Source organism: Globicephala melas, chromosome 3 (assembly GCF_963455315.2).
Source record: "Globicephala melas chromosome 3, mGloMel1.2, whole genome shotgun sequence".
Classification (NCBI taxonomy): Eukaryota; Metazoa; Chordata; class Mammalia; order Artiodactyla; family Delphinidae; genus Globicephala; species Globicephala melas.
In genome coordinates, this window is record NC_083316.1 from 146,643,637 (window position 1) to 146,665,573 (window position 21,937).

The window sequence follows — 21,937 nt, forward strand, 5'->3', positions numbered from 1 at the left end:
TCTCAAATTTATACCCCCAGCCCAGACATTTCCTCTGAGCCCCAGATGTGTGTAGACAAGCAACATCGTCTTTGGTTGTGTCACAGGCATCTCAAATTTAACATGTGCAAAATTAAACTTGGTTTTTTGGGAGGTCTCACTTTAAAATTGAACTTCTGATTCCCTCTCTTCAGTACACCAGTGTCCTGTGCCCATCTTTTCTAACTCTGTAAATGCTACCTCTATCTACCCGGTCACCAAAGCCAGAAATTCAGGAATCACCCTTGAGTCTCAGCTCCTTTCTAACTTCAGCGTGCACTTGGACCCTCATGGTCTCTCTGATCCCTCACTATGTCATGGTATTTCAGCCTCTCAACTTCCATTTCTAACTGGTTGTTCTCTGAGTATACCCCAGTTCAAATCACTAAGAGAGAGATTCCAGGTGATTCAGTTTTGTCCCTACTAGGTTTTTGATGTCCTGAAGGAAGAGTCAACCCATCTTACTGGTTCTACCATTTCATCAATTTTTTAGCATGTTTCCTCTGTCTCGGAATTGGTAAGAAAAAGGTTTTGCAAATTTTTCTAAGTCTCATCCAAAGTGAGAAGACATGGACAAGTAGAGGTAGGAAGGATGGAGCTCCAAACTAATTTCATGATTGTTGGAGGCTTATGACAACATCCGCTATTGTGCCTATACACTGAATATTTCATTTCAGTTACTCTTGTTTCATGTCTAGACTTTTTACTTGTTTCTTTTTTTCTTAATAAAACTTTTCTTGAGATATAATTCACATACCATAAAATTCACCCTTTAAAATTATACAGGCAAATCTCAGAGATATTGTGGGTTCAGTTCCAGACTGCAATAAAGTGAATATCACAATAAAGTGAGTCACATGAATTTTGTGGCTTCTCAGTGCATATAAAAGTTATGTTTACACTATACTGTCATCTGTTAAATGTGCAGCAGCATTATGTCTAAAAATGCTTAATTAAACCTTAATTAAAAATACTTTCTCGCTGAAAATGAGAAAACAATTACAATAGTAACATCCGAGATCACTTATCACAGCTCACCATAACAAATACAATAATAATGAAAAAATTTGAAGTAGTGTGAGAATTACCCACATGTGAAGCAGAGACACGAAATGAGCAAATGCTCTTGGAAAAGTGGTGCCTCTAGACTTGCTCAATCCAGGGTTGCCACAAACCTTCAAGTTGTAAAAAAACACAGTATCTGCAAAGTGCAATAAAGCGAAGCACAATAAAATAAGGTATGCCTATACAACCAGTGGATTTGGTTTTTTGTTTGTTTTTTAGTATATTCAGAGTTACACAACCATTACCGCTACCTGATTTTAGAACACTTGGTTCCTTTTTAAACTTTTGTTTTTAGCTCTCTGCTGAACATTTCGAATCACGTCCTGTCTCCTCAAAGATAGTAAGCACAGTGATTTTATCCTCAGATTACTCCAGTATCTGGCACCCCTGTTGGTCAACTTCTAATGTTTTTTCTGCCAACTTTAGCTTTAATATTTTCCTATGTGCCTAGTTGTTTTTGTTTTCGTTTTTTTTTGGCTGTGTTGGGTCTTTGTTTCTGTGCGAGGGCTTTCTCTAGTTGCGGCGAGCGGGGGCCACTCTTCATCGCGGTGCACGGGCCTCTCACTATCGCGGCCTCTCGTTGCGGAGCACAGGCTCCAGACGCACAGGCTCAGTAGTTGTGGCTCACAGGCCTAGTTGCTCCGCGGCATGTGGGATCTTCTCAGACCAGGGCTCGAACCCATGTCCCCTGCATTGGCAGGCAGATTCTCAACCACTGCGCCACCAGGGAAGCCCCCCGCCTCATTTATTTTTTAATTGTGTGCTAGACATTTTATTTGTAAAATTGTTTGCAGAAATCGTTGAGACCTAAGATGTTGTTCCCCTTCAGAGAGGATTCACCTTTGCTTCTGCCTGGAGCTTGTGAGCACTAGCAATACTGCATCACCCGAGGCCAATTTTAGGGGTTTTGATTATTTGAAGGAGAACTACAGTACCTATGAGGCCTCTTTTTTTTTTTTTTTTTTACGGTATGTGGGCCTCTCACTGTTGTGGCCTCTCCCGTTGCGGAGCACAGGCTCCGGACGCGCAGGCTCAGCGGCCATAGCTCACGGGCCCAGCCGCTCCGCGGCACATGGGATCTTCCCGGACCGGGGCACGAACCTGTGTCCCCTGCATCGGCAGGCGGACTCTCAACCACTGCACCACCAGGGAAGCCCTATGAGGCCTCTTAACATCGGGTTTACTGTTATTCATGGGTGTAGCCTTTGAGGGCCCTACAGAGGCAATGGTTTCACTTGGGTCCCCTCTGTCCTGCCCTTATCAGGCTTCTAATCCTTGTGCTCTTGGCCCTGGGAGGTTGTCAAAAGCTCACCTCCACATTTCTGTTATGCACTCTGGGATCAGCAAATGCTCCCAGGGTAAAATACCAGCATCGTCCCTCTGGCTCTCCATCCTTGCTTGAATCCTAGCCTGGTAATTCTTCACTATCTTGGAGTTCTCATATGCCTTCAAGTAGATGTGTTTGTTACCGACCAGGGTCCTTGGCCTTCCTTAATCAATAGAAATTGGTAAGAGACCAGACAAGAAATTTAGGCCAGGCTTTATTGGGGCCCCTGCTGCAGCAGGGGGAGAGCGAAAACAAATAACAAGTTCCCTTGCTCTCTCGCTGGCTCCTTATATGGGGTGAGGGTAGGGGTGTGTCCAAGGGTCGGGCCCAAACTGTGGTTTGCCCACCCCTTAGGTGGTATTGTGTGGAGGGGGTGTGCACAGTACCCTTCTTTTGCTCCTGTCTCCCTGCTTTTGCTCCCGGCTCTTCAGAAGTGGCAGTTGGGTTTTTTTGGTCTCTTTGTATCTTGTTGTCCATAATTTGCCCCAACTGCGTGGGCATGCATGCAGTTATTTTTAGTTCCTTATAGTTTCTTTGTATTTTGTTGCTTGAGGAGTCGTTTGTCCAGGTGCAAGCATTGCAGCACTGTAGCAAAGGGTCCCAGGTCCCTTGTCTCATCCCCTGTCTCTTCCCTGCTAAGGGATTCTACACCCCTTATTCTTAAGGGGTAAGGGGCCAAAGGTCTGTTCTTCTGAAACTTCTTGCTGGACAGGGGCTGTAGGCCCTAGCCTACCCTAGAGGTACAGTTGCTGACTGTTCCAAGGACCTGTAGGGAACTGGGCCATCCTCCGCTGGAATGGGCTGAATTCCTTGAGCCATTGTGAGTCTTACTTGAAACTATTGGAGCCTAGAAGACACAAACTTAACCAAAAAGTTAAATAAACAAGGGCCAAAAAGGGGAAGGACAAAAGTAGCCATTAAAGGGCCTAGAAAGGGAAGGAACTAGCTTAACTTCCGGAGGACTTCTTTAACTGCTGACCAGACAGTGGAGGAGATATCACCCCTACCAAAATTATGAAGCCACTCTGCCTGGTCGTGTATTCCCAGGTGTGGTAGGAAGTATTAGTTATCACACAAAGTATCTGTCGATGGTGCCTGTCTTTTGAATGAGTATCTCAGATTTTCCACTGGCTCACAGGTGTATTGTTCTTTTGCGACCTGCGGGGTTTCTGGATGTAAAAGCTTTGGTCTGGACAAATGTACCCAACTAGCTGTCCCTTGCAGGTTGACAGCAGTGGGGGTGGTTAAAGTTACTTTATAGGGGCCCTTCCATTTTGGCAATAGTTGGCCTTTGGGGGACCCCTCTTTCCAGGCTTTAAGAAGAACTTGGTCCCCGGGGTTTATTTGTGAAGGAATTGCTCCTTCCTCTATATTTTTAGCGGGAGCTGGCAGTGCCCTGTAGGCATAGTCCTGGATTGCCTTCTGAACTTGTCCTAGATTAATAATGACTCTCAGGGCCTGGTTCACTTCCTCATCCAGTAGAATGTCAGTAGTTAGAAAAGGCCTCCCATAGGTCACTTCAGATGGGCTAAGACTCAGACCACTCCTGGGGGCTATGCGGACCCCGAGGAGTACAATAGGAAGAAGTTGGTCCAGGGTTCATGAGTTTCTTGGTAGAGCTTTGCTAAGGTTTTCTTTAAAGGATGGTTCATTTTCTCTACCTCCCCTGAAGACTGTGGGTGCTAAGAGCTGTGTAGCTTGTAGTCTATCCCTGGGGCAGTTGTGAGCCCCTGTGTGATTTTGGCTATAAAAGAGGACCCATTTTCACGTTAGAGGGACTTTGGAAGTCCAAACCAAGGAATTCCTTTTAATTGGGACTTACACACTTCCATAGCCTTTTCAGATTGCGTGGGGAAGGCTTCAGCCCATCCTGTGAAAGTATCAACGAACAGCAAAAGATATTTATATCCTGATCGCGGGGGCATTTGGGTGAAATCTGCCAGTCTTCCCTCCGTGTTGAATTGGCCTGAGTAACGAAGGGGGAATTGGATGGGCCTGTGGGTTATTCCAGGCACATAAACCACAGGCAAGCGTTACTTGTTTTACTGTTCCTTTAAGCCCCGTCCCTGAAAAAGTCTTTTGCATCAAGTTCCACAGTGCATCCCTCCCATAGTAGGTGGCATCATGTAAACTCTTAGTGAGTTTCCATGGTTGGGCCTCAGGGATTAGAACCTTATCCTCCTTTTTATACCAGCCTGTGCTTCCTTTCTCATAGCCCCATTTCTCAGCATTTTCTTGTTCCTATGGGGAATACTGGGGGAGGCTAGGGAGTTCACGGGGGCCAATCACTAGGGCCATGACTTGTTCAGGTTCCTACAGTCGAGCTGCCTGTTTTGCAGTTTGATCAGCTTTGCTGTTCCCTTGGCTCACAAAGGATCCATCCCTCTGATGGCCCCTACAGTGGGTTACTGCTACCTGGGTCGGGAGCTGCACTGCTTCTAAAAGATCCAAGATCAAATCTTTATGTTTTATGGGGGAATTTCTAGCGATTAACATTCCTCTTGCTTTCCAAATGGCAGCATGAGCATGTAGCATGTGGAACCCATATTTAGAGTCAGTAAAAATATTTGATTTCTTATCCTTCCCTAATTGCAAAGCTCTCATTAATGCAGTTAGTTCAGCTTTCTGGGCTGATGTCTGGGTGGCAGTGCCTTGGCTTCTCTGACTTCATCTAGACTAACTATGGCATACCCCACCTTCCAGGTTCCCATTTCTAGAAAACTGCTCCTATCAGTAAACCGTTCGACCTCAGAGCTGTCAGGAGGTTCATCGAGAAGATCAGGCCTGCTGGAGTAAGTTTGTTCTCTGGTCTCTATACACTGATGCAGTAGGTCTCCACTCCCGACCTCTGAACGCACAGTTGCTGGGTTCAGGGTTTGGCAATGTCTGGGGTGTCCGTTAGGAGGGCCTGACATCTTGTTAACCTTCCTCCAGTAAACCAATGATGTCCTTTGACTTCCAGCACAGATGGTACCTGATGAGGGGTTAATACATCTAAGTGTTGTCCCAGGGTGAGCTTGGAAGCCTCATTAACCAACAAGGTTGTGGCTGCTACTGCCTGCAGGCAGCTTGGCCATCCCAGGGCCACTGAGTCCAGTTGTTCTGAAAAGTAAACCACTGGTCTCTCTCTGATATGGTCCCAGCTTTTGGGTCACGAGTCCTAGTGCTATCCCTGACCTCTCGTGAATGTATAGGGTAAAGGGCTTGTCCAAACTTGGAAGTCCCAGTACTGGTGCTCTGCTCAACTCAGTCTTTTTTTTTTTTTAATGTTGGCTGCACCAGCTCTTTGTTGCAGCTTGTGGGATCTAGTTCACCGACCAGGGCTCAAACTCGGGCCTCCTGCATTGGGAGAGCAGAGTCTTACCCACTGGACCACCAGGGAAGTCCCTCAACTCAGTCTTTAGAGTCTCAAAGCCCCACTGGTGGTCCCTATTTCATTGAAGGTTTTCCCTTTCTTCTCCCTTTAGAACCTCATATAGGGGTTTTGCTGTAAGGCCATAATTTGGAATCCAGATACCACAGAACCCAGCCATCCCGAGAAAGCCTTGGAGTTGCCTCTTTGTGGTTGGGGATGGTTATATACTAATTGCTGTTTTTCGATCTATGGCCAGGGGTCGTGCCCCTGGGGTCAAAACAAATCCTAAATATTGAACCCTTGTTGTGAGATCTGAGCCTTGGTTGGAGAGACTTTATATCCCCTTTTTGCCAGAAAATTTACGACCCTAACGGTATTTTGATCTCAATCTTATTTGGTCTCACTACTTATCAATAGATCATCAACATATTGTAGCAGAGTTCCCTTCTCAAGGCTCAGTTCCCTCAGTTCCGAAGCTAACACATTTCCAAAAAGATGGGGCCGTCCCGAAAACCCCGCGGAAGCACTGTCCAGGTGTATTGGGTAGCCTCCAGGGGGTCAGGGTCCCTCCAAAGGCAGAAAGGTATTGCGTTTGGATGTAGGGGAATACAGAAAAATGCATTTTTGAGGTCCGAAAAGAAATACTGAATGCTCCCTGACACTTGGGTGAGGAGGGTGTCAGAGTTTGTTTGCCACCAGTGGGTGAATAGGGATGACTGCCTCATTCACTGCTCGTTAAGTCTCGCACAGACCGATACTCCCCCGTTAGGCTTCTGCACGGGGAGGATCGGGGGTATTGCAAGGGGATTGGCAGGACCTAATGGGTCCGTGTTTTAGGAATTTGGTGAGCAGTGGTTGGATTCCCCTCAGGGCCTCAGGCTTTAAAGGATATTGTCTTTTCCAGGAGTATTTTTCCCCAGGCCTTAACCTTATTTTTATTGGGGGAACACATTTTGCTCTTCCTGGCACCGAGGTATCCCAGACTGCAGGATCTATTTGTTCTCTAATTTCTTGGGGGATGTCTTGGGGGGATATTTTGATGACCAGCAAGTGGGTCATCTGGGGCTACTAATAGATGCATTCTCTGTTTGAATTCTCTACCTCCTTGGACTTCACCCTCTCCTAAGCTGTCCTACTAGCTCCTAACTTATTTAGCAGATCTCTCCTGAGGAGGGGGACAGGGCATTCTGGCATATACAGAAAGGAGTGAGTAATAATAATGGACCCAACTCTGCAGACAAGGGGAGACGTAAATCGCCTTACCTTTGGCTGTCCATCAACTCTTGTCACCGTAGTCATGGTTGGAGAGGCCAGCCGGCCAAGTCAGAAAAGAGCGGGAAATTCAGTTCCCCTACCTGCCACATCGAGGGTGACCCAAGGCTTCACTGGAGTGACGAGGATGGACTGAGTGGGATCTGGAGCCGGGCAGGCGCTTGGACCCCGTCAGTCCATGTGTGGGAATCTCTCATCCGAGACATTCCTGGGGAACGGGGGCCGGTCGGGGTTGCCCCTCCAGTGTCCCACAGGAGGGCGCTCAGGACATTCCCCCTTCCAGTGCCCCTCCTTCCAACAAAAGGCACACTGGTTTGGGCTTCATTTTTTTTTTTTTAATTCTTTATTGGAGTATAATTGCTTTACAATGGTGTGTTAGTTTCTGCTTTATAACAAAGTGAATCAGTTATACGTATGTTCCCATATCTCCTCCCTCTTGCGTCTCCCTCCCTCCCACCCTCCCTATCCCACCCCTCTAGGTGGTCACAAAGCACAGAGCTGATCTCCCTGTGCTATGCTGCGGCTTCCCACTAGCTGTCGATTTTACATTTGGTAGTGTATATGTCCATGTATATGGAATTTAAGGGAAAAAAAAAATGGTTTGGGCTTCTTGGCAGTCTGTCTAGCCTTCTCGGCCCTCCGGGATCCCCTGGAGGTGGTGGGTGAATCAGAGCAGCCGAAAGCTGCGTTTTCTTTATTAGCCTCTTATCCTTCTTGGCTTCCTCTGTTAAGTCTCGGTTATCTTAGACCTTGAAGGCCTCCTCCACCAAGTTTGACAATGGGGTTTGGGGCCCAGCCTCAAGCTTTTGTAATTTTCTCCTGATATCAAGAGTAGCCTGGGTGATAAAATGCATGGCCAGCAGTGTCCTTCCTTTTGTGGGCTCAGGGTCTGTATCGGTGTACTTCCTGAATGCCTCTGTCACCCGGCTCAGGAAGACGGCTGGGTTTTCATCTTTCTCTTGTGTGACCTCTTAGACCTTATCAAAATTTACAGCCTTCACCTTCACATTTACAGCCTGCACCTTTTCATTCCTTCTGACTGACAAGTAATTTAATGTCTCATCCTAGCCTGGCCTACACAATCTTCATAGTGTGGGTCATGTTCTGGGACTGCATCCCCACCCACCTGATAAATGTTGTGGGGTAGATTGGTGGCCAGTAGGCCATCTGCATGTTCCCTGGCCTTTTTTAGTATACCCTTCTTTTCATCCAGGGTGCAGCAGTGGGCCAGAATAACCATGATGTGCTGACAAGTAAGAGAGGATGTTCCTATAAGTTTCCCTATGCTGGCATGTATTCCTTGAGATGGAGCATCTGTAAAGCCTACGATGTGGGCTACTTGAAGTGGCCAATATGTAATCCGTAACGGTGTCTGGGCTGCCAAGGCCTGGAGCGATGGGGGTCCTAGAGGTGCAAAAAGGAACTCCGGGAGGAATTGGAGTTGGGCACAATGGAAAATGCCACAGGAGTCAGGACCTGAGGGCCTAGAGGTGGGAGTATACCCCCAGGGGACTTTTTTTCCTTTTTTTTTTTTTTTTTTTGGACAGAGAGTAAGGTGAGAGTCTAGGCAGCAGGAGAACCCAAAACCCTTTCCTCTGTCTGTTTGGTGGCTACAGTAAAATTGGGGAGAGCCTGATGATTCCATCTGACACAGGCAACAGTGAGTTTGGACAGTGTTTCCCATGTAATTTAACATATCAAATGAACCCAATTAGTTTAGGATTTCTCTTTGGGATGCTCCAGGGGTCCCTTGAAGCACCCCAAAATTAGCTGGAGGTCAAAAGAATTTCAATTAGAATTTGATATTTGGGAAGCCTGTCAAAAATTTTAAAAAGTTTTAAAACACCTGGTCAGACAGGATCATAGGTTGCTGTGAAACAGTACTTATTTCTTGAGCTAAGGTGGAAAATGATTTCAAAAATAAATACAGATCACGTAAAGGCACAGAAACTCACACAATCTGTTATCAAAAGCAGCATTCCAGGAAAACTTTGTTCTCTTATGAGAGAGAGACACCAAATCCAGACTTGCATCAGCCTACGCTTAATAAAATCCATTTACCTAATTAAATTTAATCCCACCTTAGAAAGTCCTGACCACATACAAGATTCTTTTTCAATTGTTCCTTTTCCACAAATCTACTGCAAATTTCTGTAGCCATATTTTGTCCCTTATTCTTTTCCCATTCAGAAATAACCAGATCTAGGACAAAATCACCTTTTTCCTTTTAACAATATATTTTCGTTCCTCATACCTTCTTTTCTGAAAACACACATCCTACTCTCCTTAAACAACCATGAACTGTCTTTTACAGTAGCATTCCTTGATTGGAATATCCCATAACCTCTAGAAACTTGTATCTTCCCAAAGCACAATTGCTTTCCTTAATGTGGTGCAAGACGTGTGTCTAATAAACCCAAACATTTTTACTTTCCCTCTCACAAGAAGACAGCACTAGGTAAATTTAGACCTGTTTAGCAATTAATGTTCCAATATTTCATCTTATTTGAAATGGCCTGGATACTCAGTGGATTCCTATCATTCAACTTAGTTTAGTTTCAAGTTACCAAAATTTGGAGGGACTATTTAGATGGACATTTCCAAAACATAATTATTCCTATAGAGTTTACCAAAAAGCTCTTATCCCAGTTATATTTACTTAAAAGTTTAACTATATCAGGTTATTCTACTTGTTGACAGATTTTATAACAGAAACAATATGCACTTATTGACTTCCAGTAACCTTAGCTACAATAAAAGTATTGATATTATACTTAATGTTAATGGCTCTAAAGATAGGTCTGTATTAATTAAACCCACAGACTTAAGCTAGACAAGTTAATTTTTACATAAAGACAGAACCAGAGATCTCATAGTTTTCCCATTTGAATGTATTTTTTAAATTTTTTTTAACATCTTTATTGGGGTATAATTGCTTTACAATGGTGTGTTAGTTTCTGCTTTATAACAAAGTGAATCAGTTATACATATACATATGCTCCCATATCTCTTCCCTCTTGCGTCTCCCTCCCTCCCACCCTCCCTATCCCACCCCTCCAGGCGGTCACAAAGCACTGAGCTGATATCCCTGCGCTATGCGGCTGCTTCCCACTAGCTATCTACCTTATGTTTGGTAGTGTATATATGTCCATGCCTCTCTCTCACTTTGTCACAGCTCACCCTTCCCCCTCCCCATATCCTCAGGTCCGTTCTCCAGTAGGTCTGTGTCTTTATTCCTGTTTTACCCCTAGGTTCTTCATGACATTTTTTTTCTTAAATTCCATATACATGTGTTACATACGGCATTTGTCTTTCTCTTTCTGACTTACTTCACTCTGTATGACAGACTCTAGGTCTATCCACCTCATTGCAAACAGCTCAATTTCATTTCTCTTTATGGCTGAGTAATATTCCATTGTATATATGTGCCACATCTTCCTTATCCATTCATCCGATGATGGGCACTTAGGTTGTTTCCATCTCCGGGCTATTGTAAATAGCGCTGCAATGAACATTTTGGTACATGACTCTTTCTGAATTATGGTTTTCTCAGGGTATATGCACAGTAGTGGGATTGCTGGGTCATATGGTAGTTCTATTTGTAGTTTTTTAAAGAACCTCCATACTGTTCTCCATAGTGTCTGTACCAATTCACATTCCCACCAGCAGTGCAGGAGTGTTCCCTTTTCTCCACACCCTCTCCAGCATTTATTGTTTCTAGATTTTTTTGATGATGGCCATTCTGACAGGTGTGAGATGATATCTCATTGTAGTTTTGATTTGCATTTCTCTAATGATTAATGATGTTGAGCATTCTTTCATTTGTTTGCTGGCAGTCTGTATATCTTCTTTGAAGAAATGTCTATTTAGGTCTTTGGCCCATTTTTGGATTGGGTTGTTTTTTTGTTATTGAGCTGCATGAGCTGCTTGTAAATTTTGGAAATTAATCCTTTGTCAGTTGCTTCATTTGCAAATATTTTCTCCCATTCTGAGGGTTGTCTTTTGGTCTTGTTTATGGTTTCCTTTGCTGTGCAAAAGCTTTGAAGTTTCATTAGGTCCCATTTGTTTATTTTTGTTTTTATTTCCATTTCTCTAGAAGGTGGGTCAAAAAGGATCTTGCTGTGATTTATGTCATAGAGCGTTCTGCCTATGCTTTCCTCTAAGACTTTGATAGTTTCTGACCTTACATTTAGGTCTTTAATCCATTTTGAGCTTATTTTTGTGTGTGGTGTTAGGGAGTGATCTAATCTCATGCTTTTACGTGTACCTGTCCAGTTTTCCCAGCACCACTTATTGAAGAGGCTGTCCTTTCTCCACGGTACATTCCTGCCTCCTTTATCAAAGATAAGGTGTCCGTATGTGCGTGGGTTTATCTCTGGGCTTTCTATCCTGTTCCATTGATCTGTCTTTCTGTTTTTGTGCCAGTACCATACTGTCTTGATTACTGTAGCTTTGTAGTATAGTCTGAAGTCAGGGAGCCTGATTCCTCCAACTCCGTTTTTTGTTCTCAAGATTGCTTTGGCTATTTGGGGTCTTTTGTGTTTCCATACAAATTGTGAAATGTTTTGTTCTGTGAAAAATGCCAGTGGTAGTTTGATAGGGATTGCATTGAATCTGTAGATTGCTTTGGGTAGTAGAGTCTTTTTCACAACGTTGATTCTTCCAATCCAAGAACATGGTATATCTCTCCATCTATTTGTATCATCTTTAATTTCTTTCATCAGTGTCTTATAATTTTCTGCATACAGGTCTTTTGTCTCCTTAGGTAGGTTTATTCCTAGATATTTTATTCTTTTTGTTGCAGTGGTAAATGGGAGTGTTTTCTTGATTTCACTTTCAGATTTTTCATCATTAGTGTATAGGAAAGCCAGAGATTTCTGTGCATTAATTTTGTATCCTGCAACTTTACCAAATTCATTGATTAGCTCTAGTAGTTTTCTGGTAGCATCTTTAGGATTCTCTATGTATAGTATCATGTCATCTGCAAACAGTGACAGCTTGACTTCTTCTTTTCCGATTTGGATTCCTTTTATTTCCTTCTCTTCTCTGATTGCTGTGGCTAAAACTTCCAAAACTATGTTGAATAAGAGTGGTGAGAGTGGGCAACCTTGTCTTGTTCCTGATCTTAGTGGAAATGCTTTCAGTTTTTTACCATTGAGGATGATGTTGGCTGTGGGTTTGTCATATATGGCCTTTATTATGTTGAGGAAAGTTCCCTCTATGCCTACTTTCTGCAGGGTTTTTATCATAAATGGGTGTTGAATTTTGTCGAAAGCTTTCTCTGCATATATTGAGATAATCATATGGTTTGTCCCCTTCAGTTTGTTAATATGGTTTATCACATTGATTGATTTGGGTGTATTGAAGAATCCTTGCCTTCCTGGGATAAACCCCACTTGATCATGGTGTATGATCCTTTTAATGTGCTGTTGGATTCTGTTTGCTAGTATTTTGTTGAGGATTTTTGCATCTATGTTCATCAGTGATACTGGCCTGTAGTTTTCTTTCTTTGTGACATCCTTGTCTGGTTTTGGTATCAAGGTGATGGTGGCCTCGTAGAATGAGTTTGGGAGTGTTCCTCCCTCTGCTATATTTTGGAAGAGTTTGAGAAGGATAGGTGTTAGCTCTTCTCTAAATGTTTGATAGAATTCGCCTGTGAAGCCATCTGGTCCTGGGCTTTTGTTTGTTGGAAGATTTTTAATCACAGTTTCAATTTCAGTGCTTATGATCGGTCTGTTCATATTTTCTGTTTCTTCCTGATTCAGTCTTGGCAGGTTGTGCATTTCTAAGAATTTGTCCAGTTCTTCCAGGTTGTCCATTTTATTGGCATAGAATTGCTTATAGTAATCTCTCATGATCTTTTGTATTTCTGCAGTGTTATTTGTTACTTCTCCTTTTTCTCAAAGAACTAGCTTTTAGTTTTATTGATGTTTGCTCTTGTTTCCTTCGTTTCTTTTTATTTATTTCTGATCTGATTTTTATGATTTCTTTTGCTAGCTTTGGGGTTTTTTTGGTTCTTCTTTCTCTAATTGCTTTAGGTGCAAGGTTAGGTTGTTTTTTCGAGATGTTTCCTGCTTTTTAAGGTGGGCTTGTATTGCTATAAACTTCCCCCTTAGAACTGCTTTTGCTGCATCCTATAGGTTTTGGGTCGTCGTGTCTCCATTGTCATTTGTTTCTAGGTATTTTTTAATTTCCTCTTTGATGTCTTCAGTGATCAGTTCGTTATTAAGTAGTGTATTGTTTAGCCTCCATGTGTTTGTATTTTTTACAGTTCTTTTCCTGTAAGTGATATCTAGTCTCATGGCGTTGTGGTCGGAAAAGATACTTGATACAATTTCCATTTTCTTAAATTTACCAAGACTTGATTTGTGACCCAAGGTATGGTCTATCCTGGAGAGTGTTCCATGAGCACTTGAGAAAAATGTGTATTCTGTTGTTTTTGATTGGAGTGTCCTGTAAATATCAATTAAGTCCATCTTGTTTAATGTATCATTTAAAGCTTGTGTTTCCTTATTTATTTTCCTTTTGGATGATCTGTCCATTGGTGAAAGTGGGGTGTTAAATTCCCCTACTATGAATGTGTTACTGTCGATTTCCCCTTTTATGGCTGTTAGTATTTGCCTTATATATTGAGGTGCTCCTTTGTTGGGTGCATAAATATTTACAATTGTTATATCTTCTTCTTGGATCGATCCGTTGATCATTATGTAGTGTCCTTCTTTGTCTCTTGTAATAGTCTTTATTTTAAAGTCTATTTTGTCTGATGAGAATTGCTACTCCAGCTTTCTTTTGGTTTCCATTTGCATGGAATATCTTTTTCCATCCCCTTACTTTCAGTCTGTATGTGTCTCTAGGTCTGAAGTGGGTCTCTTGTAGACAGCATATATATGGGTCTTGTTTTTGTATCCATTCAGCCAATCTGTGTCTTTTGGTGGGAGCATTTAGTCCATTTACATTTAAGGTTATTATCGATATATATGTTCCTATTCCCATTTTCTAAATTGTTTTGGGTTCGTTATTGTAGGTCTTTTCCTTCTCTTGTGTTTCTTGCCTAGAGAAGTTCCTTTAGCAGTTGTTGTAAAGCTGGTTTGGTGGTGCTGAACACTCTCAGCTTTTGCTTGTCTGTAAAGGTTTTAATTTGTCCATCAAATCTGAATGAGATCCTTGCTGGGTAGAGTAATCTTGGTTGCAGGTTTTTCTCCTTCATCACTTTTAATATGTCCTGCCACACCCTTCTGGCTTGCAGAGTTTCTGATGAAAGATCAGCTGTTAACCTTATGGGGATTCCCTTGTGTGTTATTTTTCCCTTGCTGCTTTTAATATGCTTTCTTTGTATTTAATTTTTGACAGTTTGATTAACGTGTCTTGGCGTATTTCTCCTTGGATTTATCCTGTATGGGACTTTCTGTGCTTCCTGGACTTGATTAACTATTTCCTTTCCCATATTAGGGAATTTTTCAACTATAATCTCTTCAAATATTTTCTCAGTCCCTTTCTTTTTCTCTTCTTCTTCTGGAACCCCTATAATTCGAATGTTGGTGCATTTAATGTTGTCCCAGAGGTCTCTGAGACTGTCCTCAGTTCTTTTCATTCTTTTTGCTTTATTCTTCTCTGCAGTAGTTATTTCCACTATTTTATCTTCCAGGTCACTTATCCGTTTTTCTGCCTCAGTTATTCTGCTATTGATCCCATCTAGAGTATTTTTCATTTCATTTATTGTGTTGTTCATCGTTGTTTGTTTCATCTTTAGTTCTTCTAGGTCCTTGTTAAATGTTTCTTGCATTTTGTCTATTCTATTTCCAAGATTTTGGATCATCTTTACTATCATTATTCTGAATTTGTTTTCAGGTAGACTGCCTATTTCCTCTTCATTTGTTAGGTCTGGTGGGTTTTTATCTTGCTCCTTCATCCGCTGTGTGTTTTTCTGTCTTCTCATTTTGCTTATCTTACTGTGTTTGGGATCTCCTTTTTGCAGGCTGCAGGTTCGTAGTTCCCGTTGTTTTTGGTGTCTGTCCCCAGTGGCTAAGGTTGGTTCAGTGGGTTGTGTAGGCTTCCTGGTGGAGGGGACTAGCGCCTGTGTTCTTGTGGATGAGGCTGGATCTTGTCTCTCTGGTAGGCAGGTCCACGTCTGGTGGTGTGTTTTGGGGTGTCTGTGGACTTATTATGATTTTAAAGGCAGCCTCTCTGCTAATGGGTGGGGTTGTGTTCCTTTTTTGCTAGTTGTTTGGCATAGGGTGTCCAGCACTGTAGCTTGCTGGTCCTTTAGTGAACCTCAGTGTTGGTGTTCAGATGGAGATCTCTGGGAGTTTTTCGCCATTTGATATTCTGTGGAGCTGGGAGGTCTCTTGTGGACCAGTGTCCTGAAGTTGGCTCTCCCACCTCAGATGCACAGCACTGACTCCTGGCTGCAGCACTAAGAGCCTTTCATACACAGGGCTTAGAATAAAAGAGAGAAGTAGTAGAGAGAAAGAATTAGTAGAAGTAGGAAGGAAGGAAGGAAGGAAGAAAGGAAGGAAGGAAGGAAGAAAGAAAGAAAAAAAGAGGAAAGAAGGAAAGAAAGGAGGGAGGGAGGGACAGTGGGAGGAAGGAAGGAAGGAAAAAAGAAAGAAAGAAAGAAGATAAAGTAAAATATAATAAAGTTATTAAATTAAAAAATAATTATTAAGAATCAAAAATTTAAAAAAAAAACAAAAAAACGGACCGACAGAACCTTAGGACAAATGGTGGAAGCAAAGCTATACAGACAAAATCTCGCACAGAAGCATACACATACACACTCACAAAAAGAGAAAAAGGGGAAAAAATCATAAATCTTGCTCTCAAAGTCCACCTCCTCAATTTGGGATGATTCATTGTCTAAAGGAGGGAGGGAGGGAGGGAGAGAAGGAAGGAAGGAAGGAAGGAAGGAAGGAAGGAAGGGTAAAATAAAATAAAGTTATTAAAATTAATTATTAAGAAAAATACAAAAAATAAACGGATGGATAGAACCCTAGGACAAATGGTGGAAGCAAAGCTATACAGACAAAATCTCACACAGAAGCATACACATACACACTCACAAAAAGAGGAAAAGGGGAAAAAATCATAAATCTTGCTGCCAAAGTCCACCTCCTCAATTTGGGATGATTGGTTGTCTATTCATGTATTCCACAGATGCTGGGTACATCAAGTTGATTGTGGAGCTTTAATCCGCTGCTTCTGAGGCTGCTGGGAGAGATTTCCCTTTCTCTTCTTTGTTCTCACAGCTCCCAGGGTTCAGCTTTGGATTTGGCCCCGCCTCTGCGTGTAGGTCGCTGGAGGGCGTCTGTTTTTCGCTCGGACAGGACGGGGTTAAAGGAGCCGCTGATTCGGGGGCTCTGGCTCACTCAGGCCGGGGGGCCGGAGGGGCACAGAGTGCGGGGCGGACCTGCGGCGGCAAAGGCCAGCGTGACGTTGCACCAGCCTGAGGCGCGCCGTGCGCCCTCCCGGGGGAGTTGTCCCTGGATCCCAGGAACCTGGCAGTGGCGGGCTGCACAGGCTCCCCGGAAGGAAGGTGTGGATAATGACCTGTGCTGGCACACAGGCTTCTTGGTGGCGGCAGCAGCAGCCTTAGCGTCTCCCGCCCGTCTCTGGGGTCCGCGCTGTTAGCCGCGGCTCGCGCCTGTCTCTGGAGCTCCTTTAAGCAGCGCTCTTAATTCCCTCTCCTCGAGCACCAGGAAACAAAGAGGGACGGAAAAGTCTCTTGCCTCTTCGGCAGGTCCAGACTTTTCCCCGTGCTCCCTCCCGGCTATATCCGCGGTGCACTAACCCCTTCAGGCTGTGTTCAGGCCGCCAACCCCAGTCCTCTCCCTGCGCTCGACCAAAGCCCGAGCCTCAGCTCCCAGCCCCGCCCACCCCGGCAGGTGAGCAGACAAGCCTCTCGGCCTGGTGAGTAGCGGTCGGCACCGATCCTCTGTGCGGGAATCTCCCCGCTTTGCCCTCCGCACGCCTGTTGCTGCACTCTCCTCCGCGGCTCCGAAGCTCCCCCCCTCCGCCACCCGCAGTCTCTGCCCGCGAAGTGGCTTCCTAGTGTGTGGAAACCTTTCCTCCTTCACAGCTTCCTCCCACTGGTGCAGGTCCCGTCCCTATTCTTTTGTCTCTGTTTTTTCTTTTTCCCTACCCAGGTACGTGGGGAGTTTCTTGCCTTTTGGGAGGTCTGAGGTCTTCTGCCAGCGTTCAGTAGGTGTTCTGTAGGAGTTGTTCCACATGTAGATGTATTTCTGATGTATCTGTGGGGAGGAAGGTGATCTCCGTGTCTTACTCTTCCACCATCTTCCCCTCGTCCCATTTTTTAAATTTTTTAAAAATTTGTATTGGAGTATAGTTGATTCACAATGCTGTGTTAGTTTCAGGTGTACAACAAAGTGAATCAGTTATACATATGTTGGGAAAAGTATACATATATTACGGAAAACCCCAACATTTTGGCCAACCCAATATAAATATATCCATTCTTTTTCAGATTCTTTTCCCATATAGGTTATTACAGAATATTGAGTAGAGTTCCCTGTGCTATACAGTAGGTCCTGTTGTTTATCTATTTTATATATAGTATTGTGTATATGGTACTCCCAATCTCCTAATTTATCACTTCACTTCAGGTTTCCCCTTTGGTAACCATAAATTTGATTTCTAGATCTGTGAGTCTGTTTCTGTTTTGTAAGTAAGTTCATTTGTATCATTTTTTTTTTGTGGATTCCACATATAAATGGTATCATGTGATATTTGTCTTTCTCTGACTTACTTCACTCAGTATGATAATCTCTAGGTCCATCCATGTTGCTGCAAATGGCATTATTTCATTCTTTTTTATGGCTGAGTAATATTCTGTTGTGTATATATGTACCACATCTTCTTCATCCATTCCTCTGTCGATGGACATTTAGGTTGCTTCCATGTCTTGGCTGTTGTAAATAGTGGTGCATTGGGGTGCATGTATCTTTTTGAATTACGGTTTTCTCTGGATATATGCCCAGGAGTGGGCTTGCTGGATCATATGGTAGTTCTATATTTAGTTTTTTAAGGAACCTCCGTACTGTTCTCCATAATGGTTGTACCAATTTACATTCCCACCCCACTTGAATTTAAAAGACCTCTTTTTTTTTTCTCTTCTCAATTTGGGGGGCTACAGATAGATCAGGTAGTTCCTGAGAGCCCAGGCAGAATAGTTACATTGCAGAAGCAGAGGAGAGAAATGCAAACTCCTTGAGTTCAGATAGAATAGTTACATTGCAAAGGCAGAGGAGAAAGATGCAAGCTCCTCTCCCCGCCCCACCCCCACTGCCTGTTTTTCTTTAAAATCCCAGTAAGTAGCCCAAGGCTGGAGTCTTGGGTGATGTGGGCTGTGTTTGTATTTCAAGGCTTAAGTGCTCCACTGTGCCCACAATGTCGGCGGAGACTTGCAGGAGCTATTGGACAGACAAAACTACATAAAACAAAGATACCAATGACAAAAACTTAAAGACACGAACAAGAAGTTTTCAGGATAAAGGGGACCGGAGTGCAGGTATAAGGTTCAAGGGAGAGATAAAGGGAGGAGGGACATAAAAGACTGAAAAAGAGAGAGACAGCAGGAAAATAAAGGTGAGAATATCAGGACAATAGGACTTCCAGCCACTACACAGTATGACGTTTGAGCCTCTATCACTCTCATAAATCTCCCTGCAGAGAGAGCCCGCTGGACCAGGATTTGCACGGTGTGAGGCGAGCCTCTCCCGCCTCTGCTTGTCACCTGTCAAGGTGAGCCATTGCCGGCCAGAGGGAGCATGGTCTCACAGGCTGAGAGGAGTGATGCTGTAGCTGCCTGACGTCCACGCGGAAGGATAGGCCAGAAGTAGGAGAGGACAGAGAGAGGAGAGGTAGAGAGCTATCAGGAGAGGGAAAGGGACAAGGGAGAGGGGGAAGCATTGCCTGAATGAGGGTACTGAGGCCCCCAGGGGCCAGGAAGGCAGACTTACCAAACATGGTGATGCTGAAACAAGACGCTCAGGTGGCCACTTGTCACCCATGGGGAAGCTGCATTCGGTGGTCCCAGAGGTGCCCAGATCCCCTCCCGGGAAGGGGACAACTGCCCCACATTGGGTGCCATAAATCTGTTACCAACCAGGGTTCTTGGCCTCCTTAATCAATAGATATTGATAAGAGGCTAGACTGGAAATTCAGGTAAGGCTTTTCCCTTCCCAGGGAAGGGGGCGTGGGCATGAGCTGGTTCCTTATATGGGGTGAGGGTAGGGGTGTGTCCAAGGACCAGCCTGGAGGGGTGGCTTAGGGGGTATGCCCAGCCCTTTGGTGGTGCTGTGTGGAGGGGGCATGCATAGTACCCTGCTTTTGCTCCCAGCTCTTCAGAAATGAGAGTTGGGTTCTTCTGGCCTCTTTGTATCCCGTTGCGCATAACTTGCCCCATCTGTGCATGCATGCAGTTGTTTTTAGTCCCTTGTAGTTTCTTTGTGTTCTGTTGCTCGAAGAGACATTTGCCCAGGTGCAAGCACTGCAGCAAAGGGTCCCAGGTCCCAGCCTGTCTCATGTTCAGTATTTTTGTCCAGATTTTCTAATCGTCCTCCGTGTCAGGACTGATCAGGATGACCTAGTCTGCCATCACTGGAACTGAAAGTTCTCTGTTTCATTTTTAACTAAAGACATACTTGTTAATCAGACCTAGTGAACACCCATGGTAGCACAGTGAGTTAATATACATCCATTCTATAGCCCCCAGATCCCTACTGCTCCCTTTATGGCATGAGAAGCCCAGACTGCATATCTTGGTGTTGCAGCGTGCTGGATTCTGGGTGTTTAGGGGTCAGCTAAGGTCTTACTCCCTGCCCTCATGAAGCCTGCAGTCTGCCCTTTCCTTCCTAAAGTCTCCAACCTTTGTGAGCCAATATTCCCATTTGATTTTGTCTCTGTTCTTCTCGGCCCATCTCTTGGATTGCTACACTTATGACTTCAACTGTCCTTCCTCTGAGTAAACTCTTTCCCAGCCTTCGTACTGCTCTCGGGGCAGTAAAGGTCAGCCTGAGCCTGGAATGCTGTTCTGGCCCTGTCCTTTTCTCAGCCTCATGGCCCATAAACCATTCACTCTCAACTACAGCCCAGTCTCTGAATGCATGTGTTTTGGCACATACAAGTTTGTCCTCCTAGACTCGGCATCACCTCCACTGGGAAGCCTTCCCTGATTCTCCCAGGCTACATCAGCCTGAACTAACACTCTGCTTCACCAGGTCTGTTTCCCCAGGAGGACAAGCATTTTGAAGCCAGTGTCAACGTCTTAATCATTTCAGCGTCTCTAACACTTGGCGTTTAAGAGGTGTCAATTAATGTGGAAGGATCTCATGGGAAGTCTCATGGGAACTTGGGAAAAGTGCCACGCATCCCCTAATGCACTGTCTTTTCCACCAGTCGAATGAACCTTTTTCCCTGGGAACCTCAGTCAATTTCTACTCCTTAATGGGAGGCATGCCAGCTGCTTATCCGCCTGCATCCCCTCAGACACATCGAGTTCACAGACCTTTGGGACACTGTGACAGTGGACTGCCACCTGCTGGTGAGAAGGTTTCTTGGACAGTGACAGGAAAGTTTCTAGGCCAGTGACAACTCAGGGCTACAGACAGAGGAGGGGTTCTTAAGGCATTCCACAAACAATATAAACCCCTTCTCAGAATAGTATTTTCAAATGCACAGTATAAAGCACATAGATTACAAGTGAAACCAGTCATAATGAAATAGAGGTGTCAAAATATCAGAAGATATATATACTATGTGTGATATATGTCATATGTATTATATTTGTATCTCATTAAATAACAAGATCTAGTAGTAGGTCCAATAACTACTATAATTAAATGATGAACGAAAATGATAACTGAAGATGTCTGCAACAGCTGTAACGTGAGATGCAGTCTCTGTGATTTCTACTGCTGACATAGTCACAAGTACTGCTAATAATATTAGAGTTTGTTGCCTATACCCATAAGGAAAGGAAATGCTGTGTTTCAGTTAGAGGTTAGTGAAACTAAAGACCAAACATTTCCCATCCAGGTGCAAAGACACCCTGAATTCTACCCATGGATCCCCTGTGTGTGTTTGAGGGGGGGTCCATGGACTCCAGGTTAAGAACCCCTGAATGAGGTTTTAGAGGCATGGCTGACACTTTTTTGGGGGCTGCATTGGGTCTTTGCTGTGCGCAGGCTTTCTCCAGTTGCGGTGAGCGGGGGCTGCTCTTCGTTGCGGTGCGCGGGATTCTCATTGCGGTGGCTACTCTTGTTGCCCTAGGCATGCGGGCTTCAGTTTTTGTGGCACATGGGCTCAGCAGTTGTGGCTCGTGGGCTCTAGAGCGCAGGCTCAGTAGTTGTGGCTCGTGGGCTCTAGAGTGCAGGCTCAGAAGTTGTGGCACACGGGCTTAGTTGCTCCGCGGCATGTGGGATCTTCCCGGACCAGGGCTCGAACCCGTGTCCCCTGCACTGGCAGGCGGATTCTTAACCACTGTGCCACCAGGGAAGCCCATGGCTGACACTTTTGAACATGGCAGAGATGCTGGTGGTTAAGTGTGTGTGCCTCTTGCTAAATGTAATGGGTGCAGTTGGCAGGAGAGGAGCTGTGGAGGAGACAGTGAAGTTCAAACTTTGAAGCCATAGGCACTTTATCAGCACTTACCAGTGCTCTGAGCTTTCGCCTGACTCTCCCCTTACCCAGCATGTTTCCTTGTCTATAAAACGAGAATGACAATGTCTTCCTCGTGGGTTGTTGAAAGGATTCAATAAGTTAACATGTAAAAACTCCTGGGGTCAAATGTTCACTGTTAAATGAGAATGATATAAATGTCTGTAGAGAAAACACACACAGAGCCAAGCGTAACTTCTTTCAGAACAGAAACCCCAATGTCTGAC

At 44.2% G+C, this 21,937-nt stretch overlaps 1 long non-coding RNA gene across 2 annotated transcripts in view; it reads left to right on the top strand.

The window, feature by feature from the left end:
• LOC115838768 (uncharacterized) overlaps positions 1-21,937 on the top strand; it is a 70,849-nt gene that overhangs the window by 41,903 nt on the left and 7,009 nt on the right. Inside the window, exon 2 of one of the 2 annotated variants that reach the window (XR_009563506.1) lies at positions 5,114-5,202. The exons of the other annotated variant lie outside the window; for it this stretch is intronic. This is a non-coding gene — a long non-coding RNA (uncharacterized lncRNA). The remainder of the gene's footprint in view (positions 1-5,113; positions 5,203-21,937) is intronic. 2 annotated transcript variants of the gene reach the window in all.